The 21,485-nt window shown below is 44.0% G+C and overlaps 1 long non-coding RNA gene across 1 annotated transcript; it reads left to right on the plus strand.

Moving 5' to 3' along the window:
• Window positions 1-60: 60 nt before the first annotated feature.
• Window positions 61-875, plus strand: LOC129503061 (uncharacterized). Its single transcript, XR_008663113.1, has 2 exons — window positions 61-245; window positions 333-875. It is a non-coding gene; the product is annotated as an uncharacterized LOC129503061 (long non-coding RNA).
• Window positions 876-21,485: the final 20,610 nt, after the last annotated feature.

Here is a 21,485-nt window from a genome sequence, read left to right on the forward strand (position 1 = left end):
GGACCCGCAGGGTGGCGGGGAGGGCCGCGGGCTGGGGCCGGCCTGGGCGCGGAGGGGGGCGCTGCCGGCCGGGAGAGGCCCGAGACCCGGCGCGCGGGGGGCGCCCCCCGGGCTGCCAGCCGGCCCCTGGGCGGGCGTCGAGAGCGCTCGCGGGGGCCCCAGGGGTGCTGGGGTCGCCTGTGCCTTTCCCGAACGAGCCTTCCTCGGCCAGGAGATGCCCAGGCGGGAAAAGAAGCGGCGGGGCGGTGAGCAGGGCCGTGGCCTGGGAAGGCGGACGGGACTCCTGACTGTCCGCCGCGCTGTGACCTTGGGCTCGCTCTCTGTTTTCTTAGACGACCTCATCCTTCCTCTCCGAAAACACCGCGGAGTGTCCCGGACGAGGGGAGGCGACGATGGAAGAGCCAAGTGGAGTGTGGGCGCGCGCAAACCGCCTGAGGGTTTTGATTGCCATTTTTTTTTTTTTTAACGTGAGTCTAGAAATGTTGAGCCTCCTCAAGGTCACACGAATCCTTGAGAGCCCCGAGACCAGGGTCCGGTTGCCATGACACGCTGCTGCATCATAATCCCGCTCGGTACAATCTGAGTGAGCTTTTATCTCTGTGACGTAGAATGGGCATCTCTGCTGTAGGAACTCTCCTGAGATTTCGGTTGAGAAAATGTCTGACGCTGGAAATCCATCTTGAAATGCCACCGAATCAGACCAGACACAGAAGGAATTCAGAATAACGTGTGGAGTAGGTTGGAGGCTGGAGGGCAGATACGAACCAGTATTATCAGGACGACCACAGGTCTTTAAGTGAAGAATTTTGTTACTTTCAAGTGTATCCAGGACTTTAAAGATTTTTCAAATAAAGGTGTTAACCAAGCTGGTTTAAGTCATTTCTACCTCATGATCACCTAGTAACTTTTGCAGGGATCCCTTCGTTGACCTTCTGCTCCCCTCTGCATTGCCCTGCGCGGGGCAGATCCCCAGGCTCCCAGGACTGGGGCCTTCAGGTCTGGGTTAGGCCATTGGGAGCCAGTGGCAGGAGACTAGAAAATCGAAGGGAGGATAAAGCCAGTGTGTTTCTTCTCTTTCTGTCGCTTGCTCAGGTTTGGGCAGGTCTCCAGCTGTAGATAAAGCTCCTCTGTGGCTCTAGCTCTTACTGGATAGGCTGCCATGGTTCCAACTTTTGGAGGATGATCTTCACTTCCAGCCTACATTAATTCCGTCTCCTCCATTTGTCCCTCCAGTTTAGAAGTGATGGGGAGTGTCCTGTCATTGCTAATCTCTGGGTTACCTCTCTATCCCCTGTTGGACTACTCAGCCCTGTCACTGGTGTCACCAATTCCCTGCATTAAATTCTTTGTTTTACCTACTTAGAGTAATTCCTATTGCCCCCATTGGACTCCGAGTAATACACTCAATACTATACTAAGGCACTTTGTCCTCACAAGCCTTTCTTCTCCCCCCCCCCCAAGATTTTATTTATTCATGAGAGACACAGGCAGGGACATAGGCAGAAGAAGTAGGCTCCCTCCGGGAAGCCTGATGTGGGACCGATCTCAAGACTCTGGGATCATGACCTAAGCCAAAGGCAGACACTCAACCACTGAGCCACCCTGGTGCCTCTGTCCTCATAAGTCTTATGTAGTAGACTGTATTGTTCCCATTTAACAGAGCAGGAAGTTGAAGCTTAAAGGGTAAATTACTTGCCCAAGGTAAAACAGCAAGAATCCTTTTTCATCAAATCTAAAATGAGTGTTTTCTCTACATTTTAACATCCTTAGTATGGGCATGCTTTCTATAATGGACATCACTGTGAAGTTTTAGGAATATCAAGACAAAAAAAAAAAAGAATATCAAGACAGTTTAAGATCGCTCTTTTTTTTTTTTTTAAGATCGCTCCTTTGATATTCATACGGTGATGTTACCAGCAGAAATAAATCATGCTCAGAATGCGACATAGGCAAGGCCACTTGGTGACCACAAAGATGACTCTGAGCGATTGCTGCTCCTTTACCATAGATCACTCCAGCTCTGCTTGCATCCTCCTGTATCCTAGAGGAACGTTTTAAAGATACCCAGTTTCTGGGATCCCTGGGTGGCGCAGCGGTTTGGCGCCTGCCTTTGGCCCAGGGCACGATCCTGGAGACCCGGGATCAAATCCCATGTTGGGCTCCTGGTGCATGGAGCCTGCTTCTCCCTCTGCTTGTGTCTCTGCCTCTCTCTCTCTCTCTCTCTCTGTGACTATCATAAATAAATAAAAATTTAAAAAAAAATAAAGATACCCAGTTTCTAAGTTGTCCCTGCTTTTTGACAGAGTTCAATCCAGAGCTGATCCCTCACTTCCTTAATCCCTCCACAGAACCTTGGAGTGCAAGCCTGAATTTAGAGACTCACATGGGCTTCCCTAGGGTACCTTTACCTTTAAAGCAGCAAGTTGAATAAACCTCACTTTCTTTTACAGCAGCTGTGTTCCTGGTGGTCTTTGGTCAGAGGGTTTTGACAATGTTAGCCAATTTATTTTGCATACATTTTCATTTTTGTGTATATGAAGAGTGATATACATGAATAGACATTTTTTCAAAGAAGACATTCAGATGGCCATCCAAAACATGAAAAGACACTCAACATCACTCATCATTAGGGAAATACAAATCAAAACCATGATGAAATAGCACCTCACACCTGTCAGAATGGCTAAAATTAACAACACAGGAAACAACAGATGTTGGTGAGGATTTGGTAAAAGGGGAACCCTTTTGCACTATTGATAGGAATATAAAATGGTGCAGCCACTCTGGAAAACAGTATGGAAACCTAAAAAAAAAAAAAAAAAAAAAAAAAGAACTGCTCTCAATCCCAGAATTGCACTACTAGATATTTACCTGAAGGATATAAAAATACTGATTTGAAGGGGGCATATGCACCCTAATGTTTATAGCATTATAAACAATAGCCAAATTATGGAAAGAGCCCAAATGTCTGTTGACTGATGAAGAAGTTGTGTGTACACACACACACACACACACACACACACACACACACAATGGAATATTACTCAGCCATCAAAAAGAATGAAATCTTGCTATTTGCAACAACGTGGATGGAGCTAGAGGGTATTATACTTTTTTTTGAGCGTATTATACTAAACAAAATAAGTCAGTCAAAGACAAATACCATATTTCACTCATATGTGGAATTTAAGAAACAAAACAGATGAACAGGGATCCCTGGGTGGCGCAGCGGTTTGGCGCCTGCCTTTGGCCCAGGGCGCGATCCTGGAGATCCGGGATCGAGTCCCACATCGGGCTCCCAGTGCATGGAGCCTGCTTCTCCCTCTGCCTATGTCTCTGCGCCTCTCTCTCTCTCTGTGACTATCATAAATAAATAAAAGTTAAAAATTTCTTTAAAAAAAAAAAACAGATGAACATAGGGAAGGGAGAAACAGAGAGAAGCAAACCATAAAAGACTCTTTTTTAAAAAAAATTATTTATTTATTTATGATAGACATAGAGAGAGAGAGAGGGGCAGAGACAGGAGGAGGGAGAAGCAGGCTCCATGCCAGGAGCCCGACGTGGGACTTGATCCCGGGACTCCAGGATACCGCCCCCGGCCAAAGGCAGGCGCCAAACCGCTGGGCCACCCAGGGATCCCCCCATAAAAGACTCTTAACGATAGAGAACAACCTGAGAGTTGATGGAGGGAAGTGGGGGGGAGGGACTAAATGGGTGAAGGGCATTAAGAGAGCACTTGTGATGAGCACTGGGTGTTGTATGTAAGTGGTGAATCACTAAATTCTACTGTGAAATCAATATTCCACTATATGCTAACTAGAATTTAATAAAATTTTGAAAAAAATTTAATAAATTAAAAATGCAATCTTTGAACTGGAGAAAAAATGATATAATAAAAGTCTATGGGCAGCCCTGGTGGCTCAGCGGTTTAGTGCCGCCTTCAGCCCAGGGCGGGATCCTGGAGATCCAGGATCGATCGAGTTTCCGGTCGGGCTCCCTGCATGGAGCCTGCTTCTCCCTCTGCCTGTCTCTGCCTCTCTCTCTCTCTCTCTCTCTCTCTCTCTTTCTCTGTTCTCTCATGAATAAATAAATAAAATCTTTTTTTTTTAAAAGCCAAATTCTGACAGTTTCTTATCTCTTCGCATTATATTTTATAGTTAAGGTTCTATTCCAGACTTGGTGACATTTTAACATAGACTTTTTTTTTTTAAGATTTTATTTATTCATGAGAGACACAGAGAGAGAGAGAGAGAGAGAGAGAGAGAGGCAGAGACACAGGCAGAGGGAGAAGCAGGCTCCACGCAGGGAGCCCAACATGGGACTCAACCCAGGGACCCCAGGGTCACGCCCTGGGCTGAAGGCGGCGCTAAACCACTGAGCCACCAGGGCTGCCCTGTGTGTGTGTGTGTGTGTGTTTTTTTTTTTTTAAGTAGCCTCCACACTCAACATGGGACTTGAATTCATGACCTTGAGATCAAGAGTCACAGGCTCTCCACCGAGCCAGGCAGGTGCCCCTTGGCAGTATCGTCTCTTAAGGTTACATAAAATAATGACCTCTCTTGCAATCCGTGATGTCTCAGATATAATGAAATACGGTTAGTTGCAAAAGTAGGACTCCGCCTTCTCTCTGCCTGTCCCCTGTCCTTGCTCTTTCCATTACATTTCTGCTCTGCCTCTCAGCGAACTTGTTAAATGAACGAAAGGATAGATATTATTAGGTCCAATATATACACGAAGAAATCCAATCTGAGAGAAATCAGTCTTCTGAAATTTAACAACTTGCAAGTCACGGAGCAATTCTGTCCCGCTGCAAAACCAGGGCTCTTTCCCACCACACTTACTGCTGGGCCCGCCCCGCCCCCCCTGCACCAGGTAGCAGGGTGGGGCAGGGGTGGGGGTGGAGTGGAGCTCCAGACAGTTGTAGGGGGAGTTCCCATCAACTGGCTATATAGTCAGGGCCTTGCTAAAGGAAGTGGAATTTTTTTTTTAATTTTTTAAAAAAGATTTTATTTATTTATGAGAGGCACAGAGAGAGAGAGACAGAGACACAGGCAGAGGGAGAAGCAGGCTTCATGCAGGGAGCCCAATGTGGGACTCGATTCCGGGTCCCCAGAATCATGCCCTGAGCTGAAAGCAGTGCTAAACCGCTGAGCCACCGGGGCTGCCCAGGGAACGGATTTCCTAGACAAGTACATCTGTAACTCATCTTTTGACTTTGTGAATTTGGCTTTGGAGTATGAGATTCCGAAAACAGGAAGGACAGCCTGGAGATGAGAGAGATGGGAATGGATTGCCTGTTCCAGCAATCAGCTGCTCGGGGCCACTCTCCGTAATGTCCCCTGGGCTGGAGGCCCACGTTGGAATGAAGCATTTCCTCTTGGTACAGCTTTTACTACTGGAGGCATTCTAGGGCCCCAATGATGACACGCGGACAGAGAGTGAAATGCTGCAGGAAATAAAGCTGTATGAAGCTCTAAATGTGGAGAGGGCTGTTGAGGGCTGAGTGAGAGGGTGGATGTGTGGCTTCACTTTAACTTACTTGGCATTTTGTAGTGATCTTCAGCTAAAGTCATGATAAATATCTGTCCATGCTCTTTGGCTCAGTAATCCTATTGCCAACAGGGGTGCTTGTGTGGCTCAGTCAGTTAAGTGTCTGACTCTTGATCTCAGCTCAGGAGGTGATCTCAGGGTGGTGAGTTCAAGCCCCGCATTGGACTCTGTGGAGCCTGCTTTAAAAAAAATAGTTGGGGGAGATCCCTGTGTGGCTCAGTGGTTTAGCGCCTGCCTCTGGCCCAGGAGGTGATCCTGGAGTCCCAGGATCGAGTCCCACATCGGGCTCCCGGCATGGAGCCTGCTTCTCCTTCCTCCTGTGTCTCTGCCTCTCTCTCTCTTTCTCTATGTCTATCATAAATGAGTAAATAAATAAATCTTAAAAAAAAAATAGTGGGGATCCCTGGGTGGCTCAGCGGTTTAGTGCCTGCCTTCTGCCCAGAGCATCCTGGAGTCTGGGAATCGAGTCCCATGTCGGGCTTCCTGCATGGAGCCTGCTTCTCCCTCTGCCTGTGTCTCTTCTCTCTCTGTGCATCTCTCATGAATAAATAAATAAAATCTTTTTTTTTAAGTGTTAACCTGAAGTTGTCTAAAATAAGAAAAATAATGACCTGACACAGATATCATAGCAGTGTTTGCCACTTGAACTACTCATTCCCTAAAACTTAGTATACTCTCACTCCTAGGTGCTAGGTGAAATGTTACTTAGTTCTTGCATGTCGTCAGAGGTCCCCTTCTCTTGGCTCTTGAATCAGCTGGTCCAGCTCTCTATGAAACTAGGCACAGCATGCTATGATGATCTGTTTGCTTGTCCCAGTCCCTTGTGGTTTCTGGGCTCCTAGAGGGTGGGTCGTTTTTCTGTCCATCTTCTAGTTCCAGCATTGGCCCAGGATCTGGGGCATTAGCACCAGCTTGGCGCCTGCATGTCAGGGCTCTCATTGCAAAAATGTCAACCCAAAGTAGCTCAGACAAAATGGGAGATTTGTTGGCTTGTGGGTTTCAAGGAACTGCTGGATGCCCCATCATGGGAAGGGCAGCAACACAGGTAAGCTTTGGGAATGATGGGATCCAGCACGTGAATACCACTGGGACATTCTTTTCATCTTTGGTCTCTGCCTCTTTCTGGATATAAGACTTATTTTCTCCATGTCGATGGACTTTTCCCACATGGCAGGTGATGTGGCTGCTCTTTCCATAGACTAGCTTCTAGCTCTGTACATTTCAAGCCTCATTTCTCCTCCACTGCCGGGATGTGCTTCCTGCCCTGGGCTCTGCACCACACACTCACATCACCAAGTGACTTCTAGCCCTGCACTTTGATGCCAGAAAACGAGCTGAATCAGCTTAGTGGGCAACAGGAGAATCTCTGGAAGCCATTCCTATTGAGAACCAGTATTAATCACTGTCTAGGGAAGTGGCTACACACTGTAAATCTAGAGCAGTAAACTGCTCTTACTGACTTGCTAAACTACTACTGAATTCAACAGTCGGAAAATGCCAACCACTGGCCACCTCTGTTCTGTATGAGGGGAAGAATGGTGGAAAAAAAGGCAGAAGTGAAAAGCAAACAAAACCCTCAGCCAATCAATACCATAAAAATTTCTGGGTTGAATGAATATAACAGTAAAATACTAGAAATAACCACAATGTCTAGCAACAGGAACTGACTGACAAATGATGGTGTGTTAGCACCAAAAAGAATATCTAGATTGTTGGATGCCTGGGTGGCTCAGGGGCTGAGCATCTGCCTTTGGCTCAGGGTGTGATCCCGGAGTCCTGGGATCAAGTCCCACATTGGGATCCCTGTGAGGAGCCTGCTTTCCCTCTGTGTCTCTGCTTCTCTCTGTGTCTCTTGTGAATGAATAAATAAAATCTTAAAAAAAAAATCCAGATTGTAACAACATGGAAAAGCATTTATGAGACAATGTGAAGTGTGCAAACCCACAAACACGTACGCCAGAATTATGTGGAAACAAAAAACTGAAGAATATTGATGAAGATCAAAAGTAAATAGGAGGGATGCCTGGGTGGCTCAGGGGTTTAAAGTCTGCCTTCCCCCCAGAGCGTGATCCTGGAGTCCCGGGATCAAGTCCCACATTGGGCTCTCTGCCTGTGCCTCTGCCTCTCTTTCTCTCTGTGTCTCTCATGAATAAATAAATAAAATCCTAAAAAAAAAAAAAAAAGTAAACAGGAGAAATGGAAATGAATATGTGTAATGATAATGGAATTATTGATGAAAAATGTTTATAAACACACACAAAATGTAGTAAGTACCATAGGATTCATACGAACACTAGAAATAATGATCTAGGGTGCCTGGATCAGTCGATTAAGTGCCCAGCTCTTCATTTCAGCTCAGGTCATGATCTCATGATTTCAGGGTTGTGGGATCGAGCCCCATGTTGGTTTCTGTCCTAACTGTGGAGACTGTTTAAGATTTTCTCTCTTCCTGTCCCTCTGCCTCTCCCCACTCTTGGTTGCTCTCTCTCAAAATAATAATGCTGCTGCTGCTGATCTATGTTTTTACATAGAAAGATATTATTTTCTTTAAAAGATTATTTATTGGGCAGCCTGGGTGGCTCAGAGGATTGGCGCCTGCCTTCGGCCCGGGGTGTGATCCTGGAGACCCGGGATCAAGTCCCGTGTCGGGCTCCCTGCGTGGAGCCTGCTTCTCCCTCTGCCTGTGTCTCTGCCTCTCTCTCTGTCTGTCATGAATAAATAAATAAAATCTTAAAAAATTAAAAAAATTAAAAGATTATTTATTTACTTATTTGACAGAGAGAGAGAGCACATGTAGTGGGACGGGCAGGGGGAGAGGGAGAAGTGGGCTCCCCGCTGTGCAGAGAGCTTGATGTGGGCTCCATCCCAGGACCTTGGGATCATAACCTGAGCCAAAGGCAGATGCTTCACTGACTGAGCTACCCAGGCACCCCTGTAGAAAGATATTCTTGAAATTTTAACTGACAAGAGAGATTACAAAACAGTATGTATATCGTGATTCTGATTATGTTAAAAATAGCTTCAGTGTGATTATATATATATGTGTGTGTAAGAAATTCTATAAGAATGAACATGAAACTATAACATTGGCTAACCCTGAATGGTGGGATTCTGGCTGAGTTTTACATTTGAAAATTATCTGTATTACCTGATATTTTTACTTTTATAATCATAATTTTAAGTATAGTAATTTCTATCAAAGAAAAAATAGCCCGATACAGCAGATATTAGACAAATGTGTCATAAGGTAGGAATGGCAAGTATTTGGCCCAGTAGCAGTGGTCAGTTGGCTTGTTTTCAGCTATTCCGCTCCCCCTGTACTGAGATTACACATCCAGCCCCGTTACCTTGAGAATTCTCAGTGCCTCTTACTAGGGAGTGAATACTTTCTCATTCCACTGACTTTGGGCTTGGCAATGTGACTTGCTTTGGCCAGTAGAGTGTGAGCAGACGTGAAGTAAACTATATCCTAGCTGGGGCGTTATGGATATTTGCATGGTGGGGCTGGCCTCTTCTGTTGTGCTATCAGCCCGAGAAGAACGTGCCCTGGGGAATGCTGATCCTTTAGCTTGGGTCCTTGAATGGGAGACACCCAAGTCCACCTGAGCCCTGCTACAAGAGGCACAGTTTATCCATGAATCTGTGAGCAAGAAATAAACATTTGCTTTTGTACACAGCATTGCCACAACAAGCTTATACTCTAGGCCCTGCGTCCTCTCCTCAAGCTCCTTGTTATTATTTTTTTTAATGTTATATGGCTGCGGGTAGTGTGAGGGGGACCAACCCTCTAGGTTTGCCCAAGTGACAGAGGGGTTTCCTGGGACACAGGACTTCCAGGGTTTTATTTATTTCTTTAAGAGTCATTTATTTATTTATTTAATTTAAAATTTATTTATTTGAGAGACAGAGAGAGAGAGAGAGAGAGAGAGAGAATGAGCATGTGCAGGTGGAGAGGCAGAGGGAGAGAGAAAGGGAGAAGCAGACTGTCTGCTGGTCAGGGAGCCTCATGCAGGGATTGATCCCAGGGTATGTATATCACCTGAGCTGAAGGCAGACACTTAACTAACCGAGCCATCCAAGAGCCCCATATTTATTTTTTTTTGAGAGTGCGTGCATGAACAGGGGGAGGGGCAGAGGGAGAGGGAGACAAGTAGACTCCTTGCTGAGTGGGGATCCCAACCTGGGTGATCCCAGGGATCATGACCTGAGCCAAAACCAAGGCGTCCCTCAATTAAGCTATTTTTAATAATCTGAAAGTCAGGCAGCCCCGGTGGCTCAGTGGTTTAGTGCCACATTCAGCCAGGGCATGATCTTGGAGACCTGGGATCGAGTCCCACGTTGGGTTCCCTGCATGGAGCCTGCTTCTCCCTCTGCCTGTGTCTCTGCCTCTCTCTCTCTCTCTGTGTCTCTCATGAATAAATAAATAAAATCTTTAAAAAAAATAATCTGAAAGTCTCAGGAGTCTCTCTCCCTCTGCCCCTTCCCATAAATAAAGCAAGCAAGCAAGCTTTATTGAGATATAATTTACATTCCATAGCATTCACTGATCTAAAGTATACAATTCAATTTGCAAACAACATCACTACAGTGTGATTTTAGAACATTTTCGTTCCTCCTAAAAGAAACCCCATACCAGGGGTGCCTGGGTGGCTCAGTGGTTGAGCATCTCTGCCTTCGGGCTCCCTGCTCAGTGGGGAGCCTGTGTCTACCTCTCCCTTTGCCTGGTGCTCCCCCACTTGTGCTGTCTGGCAAATAAATAAAGTCTTAAAAAAAAAAAAAAAAAGAAACTCCATACCCATTAGTGGTCACTACTCATTGTCCCCACCACCACTCCCATCCCATAGCAACCGCTCACTCATCTACTTTCTATCTCTATACATTTGCATATTCTGGGCATTTCATATAAATGGAATCATACAGTACGGCCTTTTGTGATTGGCTTTTATTTACTTTTAAATATTCTATTTGTTTATTCATGAGAGAGAGAGGCAGAGACACAGGCAGAGGGAGAAGCAGACTCCCTGCTGGGAACCCAGTGTGGGACTTGATCCCAGGACCCCAGGATCACACCCTGAGCCAAAGGCAGATGCTCACCCACTGAGCCACCCAGGTGCCCCTGTGATTGGCTTTTAATTAGCATAATGCTTCCCAAATACACTCTTGTAACATGTAACTCTTGTAACATGTAACACTCTTGTAACATGTACTTCATTTCTTTTTATTGCAGGATAATAGTCAACTACATAGACAGCACATTTTACTTATGCATTCATCAGTGATGGACATTTGAGTCGTTTCCATCTTTTGGTTATTATGAATAGCTCTCCTATGTATGTTCATCTGTTTGGATATTTGTTTGGACATCTATTTTCTTATTTATTTATTTATTTATTTATGATAGTCACACACACAGAGAGAAAGAGAGGCAGAGACACAGGCAGAGAGAGAAGCAGGCTCCACGTACCGGGAGCCCGACATGGGACTCGATCTTGGGTCTCCAGGATCATGCCCTGGGCCAAAGGCAGGCGCCAAACCGCTGCGCCACCCAGGGATCCCTGGACATCTATTTTCAATTCTTTGGGTTATATGCTAGTTCTATGTTCAACTTTTTGAGAAATTGCCAAAATGTTTTTCCACAGTGGCTGCACCCTGCATTCCCACTGGCAATGTAGGAAGGATCCAACTTCTCCACAACCCTTGTCCACACTTGTTATTGTCCGTTGTTTCTATAACAGCCATCCTCCTAGATGCTCAGTGGTATATCAGTCACAGTGGTTTGATTTCCATTGGCCCAATGACTAATATTGTTACACATCTGTTTTTTTTCTTTTAGTAAACTCTACCTGCCTAATGGGGCTCAAACTCCGCATTTCAAGATCAAGAGTTGCATGCTGTACTGACAGAGCCAACCAGGTGTCCCAACATCTTTTCATGTTTATCGATCTTCTTTGGATAAACGTCTGTTCAAATCCTTGCTCATTTTAATTTTTATTTCTATTTGTTTACTTTTTTAAGTAGGCTCCATACCCAGAGTGGAGCCCAATGCAGGGCTTGAACTCACAACCTAAGATCAAGCCCTGAGACAAGATCAAGAGTTGGATGTCTAGGGCAGCCCGGGTGGTTCAGTGGTTTACCACTGCCTTCAGCCCAGGTCCTGATCCTGGAGACCCAGGATCAAGTCACACGTCAGGCTCCCTGCATGGAGCCTGCTTCTCCCTCTGCTTGTGTCTCTGCCTCTCTCTCTCTCTCTCTGCATCTCTATGAATAAATAAATAAAATCTTAAAAAAAAAGAGTTGGATGTCTAACTGACTGAACCACCAAGGTGCCCCTTTGGATATTTTTTTTTTTAAGATTTTATTTATTTATTCCCGACACACACACACACACACACACACACACACACACACACACACACACACGGAGAAGCAGGCTCCATGCAGGGAGCCCAATGCAGGACTCGATCCTGGATCTTGGGATCACGCCCTGAGCAGAAGGCAGATGCTCAGCTGCTGAGCCACCCAGGCGTCCTCCCTTTTCCTTTCTTAATAGTATTGTTTGGAGCACAAATGTTTTTAATGTTGATGTAAGCCAATTTACTGGTTTTCCCCACGGTCAGTTGTGCTTTTGGTGTTTTGTTTACCTACTTCCTTGATCAGGACAGACATCTCTAAGCAGTTTTGGTTTTCTTTCTCACTGAACTTGGACACCACCTTCGCTGAAATTTTCCTCGACACTGTGCTGTAGGCATTGATTGCCGTGGTAAAAATCCTAAGCTCTGGAGGCAACCTGTGTGAGTAGAGATCCCCACTAGTGCTACCACTTGCCGATGGCATTTCTCAGTGACTTCAGGGTCACTTGCTGAGTGAGCCGAATTCTAGGTGTAGGCGAGAGAAATCAAGAATGGGAATAGGTGAGGAAGATAATGAATATAGATTATTCTGTGAATCCTCTTGTAATGGATTGGACTTAATGCAGTGGACCTGAGAGTTCCTAAAGCAGACTTTCCAGGAGCTCTCTCGTGCATGACTTCCAATCCTCTCGGCCATGCCTCTTTTTCAGGTTCTATGGGGACTTTGTTAACTTCGTGTAGGTGCAACCTGATTGCACCTTTCCCACACCGTGTACCTTTCACACCTTGTATCTTCCACTTTTTGCTCTGGGGTTTCTCCAACACCTCAGCATGACACTTGTGGGAACCCACTCAGCATGAACACATGTGCATCCTAAAAGTGAGTGGTCTATGGAACCATCACAGACCAATAGGAACCAGGGCTAATGAATTAATAAATGTGTTTGCCCAAAGGATACCAAAAGACAGGGTGAAGGATACTGAACAGGTATACTCAGCTTCCACTCATTCTGCAAAATCAGAATCTACAGAAGGATTCCAGGAATCTGTATTTGTAACAGGTCCTATAGGTGATTTCTATGCATACTAAAAAATTTGCAAAACACTGAGTCAGACGATTTTCAGAAGGAATTTACATTATCAAAGGAGCAATGATTATAATTCTGGCTCACTTGCACATTCCTTGTGTCACACAAAAGCACTATATGACTTGAGACTTCTTTCCATCTGCATCTTTATGGCTGTCTCTCTTCTGACTGCTTTCTGGTCCTCAGATTCACCCTGCATGTGTATGTGAACTCCCTTTTCAGTCTCTAAGTAAGACAACTCTCTTCCTAAAGAAGACTCCACCCCTTTCACAGGAGGAGATTTTGCTTCTGTTCCTTCCTGCATCCTGTTGTTCAGAGCAGGTCCTGGGCTTCAGCTAGAAAGTCCCTGGTGTTCACTTCCTGCCAGCCCAGCAAGCTCTGGGTGCTGAATGGTCTCTAGCACCCAAAGCAACGATAAGTGTGGTGAACCCACGCAGCTGAAAGAATCAATGTTACAGAGCCTGGTGGTTCCCTTATGAGGTAAGTTTCTGGAAGCAATAAGTATAGATATGTATCTAAATAGACACCCTCCTGTCCATTTGCATGGCTCTCAACTTATGTTTTCAGATAATATTCCTTCCTGAACTGCCTGGGTCTTGGGAGTGTTATAAATCCATACATAGTTTTAATGGACTCTTGGTTTAGTACCCAGGGGGTGGTATTGACACTCATTAAAGTCTTTTGATTTAGAGTCTACCCTTTTTTTTTTTTTAATATTTTGTCCATTTCTTTGGCAGAGAGAGAGAGAAAACACAAGCAGGGGGATTAGCAGAGGGAGAGGGAGAAGCAGGCTCCCTGCTGAGCAGGGAGCCTGATATGAGGCTCAATCCCTGGACCCTGAGATCGTGACCTGAGCCCAAGGTAGATGCTTAACCCACTGAGCCACCCAGGTGCCCCTAGAGTCTATGTCTTTCTTTTTTAAAAATATTTTATTTATTTATTCATGAGAGACACAGAAAGAGACACAGGCACAGGCAGAGGAAGAAGCAGGCTCCATGCAGGGAACCCGACGTGGGACTGGATCCCAGGTCTCCAGGTTCACACCATGGGCTAAACCGCTGAGCCACCCGGGGCTGCCCCCTAGAGTCTATTTCTGATAAAGTTGATGGGATTCGGGATTTGAGGGCCAGTATAACAGAATGGATCTGGGGCAGAGGGATGGGCTCTGCATTGTCTATAAAAGGAACCATGCTTTTCCCCTGCTTAAAACCCCTCCATGGTTCCCAGCTACTCCAGATAAAGTCCAGACTTGTCAGCCTCACATTCCAGTCTTATATCACCTGGCCCCTGCTTGTTTCCTGTACAACTTAGGACTCTTCAATTGTAGGGTGCCTGGGTGGCTCAGTGGTTGAGCATCTGCCTTCAGCTCAGGTCATGATCCCAGGTTCCTGGGATCAAGTCCCACATCAGGCTCCCTGCATGGAGCCTGCTTCTCCCTCTTCCTATGTCTCTGCCTCTCTCTGTGTGTCTCTTATGAATAAATAAATAAAATCTTTTTTTTTTTTAAATAAATAAAATCTTAAAAAAAAAAAAAGGGACTCTTCAGTTGCAGAGGATAGAAATCAAATGCCAACGAGGTCAAGTGAAAAAGAGAAAGCACCAGTCCATGTATCAGCAAAGCCCTGAACTACTCTGACGTCAGACACTGCTGGGTTCAGGAGCACACATATTTTCAGGAATGTCATTTCTCTCCATCTCCAGGCTCAGTCTTCTACATTGGGTTTGTTTTCAGGCAAAATCCACCATGTGGTGGCTAAAATGAACACCAGAGCTGAAGTGGAGAACAAAGGCAAAAAACCCCCCAAAAACTAAAACTAAACTTCCTTACAACTTACAGCCTATTAACAAGTACTTGAGACAGGCAGAGTGCTGGTCCTCAAGGACCTTAGCTTCCTAGGAGCACTTGGGTGGCTTAGTCAGTTAAGCTTTTAACTCTTTTTTTTTAAAGATTTATTTTTAAAGAGAGAGAGAGAGAGAGAGAGAGAGAGAGAGAGAGAGAGACAGGCAGAGGGAGAAGCAGGCTCCACGCCAGGAGCCAGACGCAGGACTGGATCCTGGGTCTCCAGGATCATGCCCTGGGCCAAAGGCAGGTGCAAAACTGCTGAGCCACCCAGGGATCCACAAGCTTTTAACTCTTGATCTCAGGGACTCTTGATCTCTGGGGCCTGAGTTCAGTCCCCACCTTGAGCTCCATGCTGGGATGGAGCTTACCGAAAAACAAAAAGGAGTTTAGCTGCCTCAATGTTAATACTTTGCTAGAGGCAAAAGGCAACCTTACCTTGACATTAGCCTGACCTCTAGGATCTTTTAAAAAAATCCCTTTGGAAACTTCATCTCTACCACCTCCCCACCCCAAGACACTTGTTAGCAATCATCCTCTAAATATATGGCCACTGATCTACATTCAAAGAGTGTCATGACTAAGGTTTTACTAGACAGTAGTAAATGACCTTTTCCTAATAACAGCTAGCCCCTCAATGTCCTAGAAACCTTGAAACCTTGCTTCTAAATTCTTTAGAGACTTACACTACCCCTAACCCCCTCCCAACTTGTGAGTATATAATCACTCACCCCTCAAAACCCCAGTGCAGCTCTTCCTGCCCACAGGTCCTGTCCCTGTGTTTTAATTAAATCCACCCTTTTTGCCCCAAAGACATCTCAAGAATTCTTCCATGATCATTTGCCCCTGGACCCCAACATTTCACATCAATAGCCACCGCAGGTTTACAATCTGGTACTTTTGTAAGCTCAAAGGAGAGTAAATGCATCTTGTCTAAGAAATTCCAGAAAAGTTCAGAGGTTACCTCTTATTAGTGAGGCTAGGTCATATGCCCACCCTTGAACCATCGCTGTGACTCTTGTTGTCTCTTCCTGATGCGTGGGGAGGTGGGGGTAGGATCATCCCATTTGAGCTACTTTTTTGAGAGTGATGTGTGGGAGTTTCCAAAGTACCTTTGGTTTGTTGTTACTGTAGAAGAAGAATGTGGCATACTCCACCACCTGCCTAGCAGGTGGCTCAATGGTTGAGCCATCCAGGTGCCCCATATTTGCTTTTTTTTTTTTTTTTTTTTAAGTAGGCTCTGCACCCAGAGCAGAGTCCAACACAGGGCTTGACCTTATGACCCTGAGATCAAGACATGAACTGAGATCAAGAGTTGGACGCTAAACTGACTGAGCCACACAGGTGCCCCTGAAGAATTTATTTTTAAGTAATCTCTGCACCCGATGTGGAGCTTTGACTTGCAACCTTGAGATCGAGAGTTGCATGCTCTACCAATTGAGCTAGCCAGGTGCTCATGCCTATTTTTATTTTTTTAATTTTTATTTATTTTTTAAAGATTTTTATTTATTTATTCATGAGAGACAGCAAGAGAGAGAGAAGCAGAGACAGGCTGAGGGAGAAGCAGGCTCCATGCAGGGAGCCTGATATGGGACTCAATCCACGATCCCAAGATCACATCCCAGGCATCCCTCCATGCCTATTTTTGACTTTTATTTTCTTTTTGTGGTTGAGTCATAAGAATTCTTTACACTATGGACACAGACTCAATGAATTCATGATTTGCAAATATTTTCTCCTTTTCTATTGTCTTTCCACCCTCTTGAGAATGTTTTTTGAGTTTTTAAAATTTTTGATGAAGTCTAATTTGTCTATTTTCTTTTTTTGCTCGTGCCTTTGGTGTCAGATCTAAGAAACCATTGCCAAATGGAAGGCTATGATGATTACCTGTATGTTTTATTTCAAGAGTTTTATAGTTTTAGCTATTTATTATATATTTACACATAGCTTTAGCCTTTATTTAGGTAATTGATCTATTTTGAGTTAATTTGTGCATACGGTGTGAGGAAAGGTCCAACTTCACTATTCTGCATGTGGAAATCCAGTTGTCCCAGCACCATTTGTTGAAGAGACTATTCTCTCCCCATTGAATGCTCTTGGCACCCTTGTCAAAAACCCACTGGCCTAGGGATCCCTGGGTGGCGCAGCGGTTTAGTGCCTGCCTTTAGCCCAGGGCGTGATCCTGGAGACCCGGGATCGAATCTCACGTCGGGCTCCCGGTGCATGGAGCCTGCTTCTCCCTCTGCCTATGTCTCTGCCTCTCTCTCTCTCTCTCTCTGTGACTATCATAAATAAATAAAAAATTTAAAAAAAAAACCCCACTGGCCTAGATATATAGGTTTCCTTCTGGACCTTCAATTCTATTCCATTGATCCATCTGTCTTTCCATATGCCAAAACCATACTGTTTTGATTACTTAAATTTTATAGTAAGTTTTGAGATTGGAAAAGTATGAGTTCTATAACTTTATTTTTTTTCAATATTGTCTTGGCTATTTGGAGCCCCTTGAGATCCCACATGAATTTTAGAATGTGTGTAAGTATCTGTAGTTAGACTCCTGATGTTGAGTGTGACCCATTCCTCTTCTCTTCTGCTGCAGTTTACAGTAGGTATGACCGCAGGTGTCCTAGGAGTGGCCTGGCTGCTGCATCCCTCACCAGGAGCCAGAAGGAAGTGGGGAAAACAATAAAACCAAGGAATTATCCTGATAGCAACCATTTAGTGTGGAGAAATCTTGCTTAGCCAGCTGGTGTAGAATTCAGTTTATTGATTTCACTCTGTTTTGTGATCACTTAGGCTTATTTTAAGGGAGCTATATAAAAGTACAGGAAGTCTTTATTTGGAGAAACACAGTGTAATGTGGATTCTACATTAGTTGGATTCTATTATGAACTGAATGTATCCTCCTCAGAAATTCATGTTGAAGCCCTAACTCCCAACGTGATGGGACTTGGAGGTGATGCCTTTGAGAGGTAATTAGGATTAGATGAGGTAGTGAGGATGGGACTCCCGCTATGAGACAGTGTCCCTATAAGAAGAAGACAAACGTTCTCTTCCCGCTCCTCCTCATGCAAAAACACAGTGGGAAGGCAGCTGTGTGCAAACCAGGAAGAGGGTCTTCACCAGAAACTACATCATCTGGCATCTTGCTTTTGGACTTCTAGTCTCTAGAACAGTGAGAAAATAAATTTCTGTTGTTTAAGGCACCCAGTCTGTGGCATTTTGTTATGGCAACCCTTGATGACTAGGACACTCCTTATTTCCAGGGGAATGATTCTAATATTTCTCCTTTTTAGGGTGATGTTTGCATTTAATTTAATTTTTAAAAATGAAAAAAAAATTTTAAAAATGAGGTTAAACTTACATACAATGAAGTGTACAAATATTCATTGTATATCTTGATAAATTTATATATATATGTATAAAAGCACTTGTGTAAACAAATCAAGACCTAGAACATTTCAAATACTCTAGAAGGTGCCATCATGTACCCTCCCAGTCAATAGCCATTATTCTTAAAAAAAATTTTTTTTTATTAGGGACACCTGGGTGGCTCAGTGGTTGAACATCTGCCTTTGGCTCGGAGTGTGATCCTGGGATCTAAGATCGAGTCCTGCATCGGGCTCTTTGCATGAAGTCTGCTTCTCCCTCTGCCTATGTCTCTGCTCTCTCTGTCTCTCATGAATAAATAAATAAAATCTTAACATTTTTTAAAAATTTAAATTCTATTCTGTTAACATGGAGTGTATTATTAGTTTCAGGGGTAAGATTTAGGGATTCATCAGTTGCATATAACACCCAGTGCTTGGGGCAACTGGTTGGCTCAGTAGGTTAAGCATCTGCCTTCAGCTCAGGTCATGATCTCAGGGTCCTGGAGTCAAGCCCTGAGTTCTCATAGCTCCCTGCTCAGTGGGAGTCTGCTTCTCCCTCTCCCACTGCTCCTACCTCCTGCTCATGTCTCCTCTCAAATAAATAAATAAATAAATAAATAAATAAATAAATAAATAAATAACTGAAAAACAAAAAACACCCAGTGCTCATTACATCAAGTGCCCTCCTTAATGCCCATCCCCCTACTCATTTCCCCTCTAGTAACCCTCAGTTTATTCTCTGTCATTGAAGTCTCTTATGGTTTGCCTCCCTCTGTTTTTTCTTTATTTTATATTTCCTTTCCTTCCCCTGTGTTCATCTGTTTTGTTTCTTAAATGCCACATATGAGTGAAATCATATGGTATTTGTCTTTCTCTGACTGACTTATTTCTCTTAGTATAATACCCTTTAGATCTATCTATGTCATTGCAAATGGCAAGATTTCATTCTTTTTTTAAAAATTTCATTCTTTTTGATGATTGGGTAATATTCCGTTATATATATATATATATATATATATATATATATATATCCTTATCCATATTCATTATATATATCATATCCTTATCCATTCATCAGTGGATGGACATCTGGGCTCTTTCCATATTTTGGCTATTGTGGACATTGCTGCTATAAACATTGGGGTGCATGTGCCCCTTTGAATCACTATTTTTGTATCCTTAGATAAATACCTAGTAGTGTAATTGCTGGGTAAGATAGTTCTATTTTTAATTTTTTGATAGTAAGATAAGATAGTTCTATTTTTAATATTTTGAGGGAATTCCGTACTATTTTCCACAATGGCTGCACCATTTTGAATTCCCACCAACAGTGTAAGAGGGTTCCCCTTTCTCCATATCCTCTCCAACATCTGTTGTTTCCTGAGTTGTTAATTTTAGCCATTCTGACCAGTTTGAGGTGGAACATCACCTATTATTCTGGCCTCTATTCCACAGGTTACTTTTGTTTGTTTTTAAATGTAGTATCAGTAAAATAAGCAAAAATTTAAAAAATAATAACTACTCTTTGCATCTGTTTAAAAAAAGATTGATTATTTTAGAGAGAGAGAGATAAAGAACAAGGGGCCAGGAGGAGGAGGAGAGGGAGAGGGAAGGAAAGAGGGAAGGAAAGAGGGAGCAGACTTCCTGCTGAGCACAGAGCCCTACACAGGGCTTGATCCCACGATCCTAGGATCATCACCTGAGCGGAAATCAAGAGTTAGATCCTCAACCGACTGAGCCACCCAGGCAACCTACATATGACTTTTTTTAAATTAAATATATGTGTATAAAATTCTTCCCCATGTATGGACCAAAATTTCAGTAAGCCGTGGATAACAAAATATGATTAATTCAATTCTGTGATTTGGGTCTTAAAAAAGAAAGGAAAAGAAAAATAAGATGTGTATGTATGTGTGTGTTTCTGAAATGAGTAGTGTTTCTTCAGAGAACCTTAGATTTTATAATTTTATAACAAGATAATTCATGGGACATCTTAGTGGCTCAGCGGTTACAGTTAGGCACCTGCCTTTGGCTCAGGGTCTGAGGGCCCAACCAGGAAGATGGGAGCATGAGAACCTTAAAAAAAAAGGAGGTAAAATTCAGATAACAAGATAACCATTTTAAAGCAAACGATTTAGTGGCATTTTGTACATTTTACGATGTTGTGAGGTCATCAGCTCTGGCTCCAAAGCACTTTTATCACCATAGAAGGAAACCTACAGCCCTCTCCCCTCAGCCTCCCATGACCACTGATTCATCTTCTGTCCAGGAATTTGCCTGCCCTGTACATTTCATATAAATGGAACCACACAATATGTGGCTTTTTCAGATCTGGCTTATTTGACTCACTATAATGTTTTTTTCTTTTTAAGGTTTTATTTATTGGGGGACCTGGGTGGCTCAGTCTGTTAAGCGGCTGCCATTGGCTCAGGTCATGATCCCAGGATCCTGGGATCAAGCCCTGCATTGGCTCCCTGCTGGATAGGCAGCCTAATTCTCCCTCTCCAACGCTTGTGCTCTCCTTCTCTCTCTCTCACTCTCTCTCTCAAATAAGAGAGAGCACGAACAGGGAGGAGGGTCAGAGGGAGAAGCAGACTCCACACTGAGCAGGGAGACCAATGTGAGGCTCAATCCCACGCCCCTGGGGTCATGACTTGACCCAAGGTAGATGCTTAACCCACTGAGCCACCCATGTGCCCCTCTGCTGTAATTCTTATTGTTTATTTTGTTCTCGTTTTATTATTTATATTTATTATTTCTTTTTTATTATTTTTATTTGATAAAAAATATACATTTGAATATGTTGTTACTATTATTACTTTGGACAAACTGTTATCTGATGAATTAATTAAGAATAAGAAAAATGGGCAATGCATCTGGAAATCACGTGGATCTGTCTCTTGCTTCAACAGTGTTTGGATGGAATAGACCCAGGGATATCCCTTCTACCAGCCTCTGACCACCCTCCAGCCTTTTTTTTCTTTTTCTTTTTCTTTTTTTTAAAGATTTTATTTATTTATTCATGAGAGACAGAGAGAGAGAGGCAGGCAGAGACATAGGCAGAGGGACAAGCAGGCTCCATACAGGGAGCCTGATGTGGGACTCGATCCGGGAACCATGCGATCATGCCCTGAGCTGAAGGCAGATGCTCAACCACTGAGCCACCCAGGTGTCCCCAGCCTTTTTTTTTTTTTTTCCAATCACAACCTTTGGAGCCATCTTCTTGGCCACCCTCTGCTTCTGGAACCAGCCAACACCCTATTTTGAGCTTAGCTCCTATTTGCAA

Source organism: Nyctereutes procyonoides, unplaced genomic scaffold (assembly GCF_905146905.1).
Source record: "Nyctereutes procyonoides isolate TBG_1078 unplaced genomic scaffold, NYPRO_anot_genome, whole genome shotgun sequence".
Lineage (NCBI taxonomy): Eukaryota > Metazoa > Chordata > Mammalia > Carnivora > Canidae > Nyctereutes > Nyctereutes procyonoides.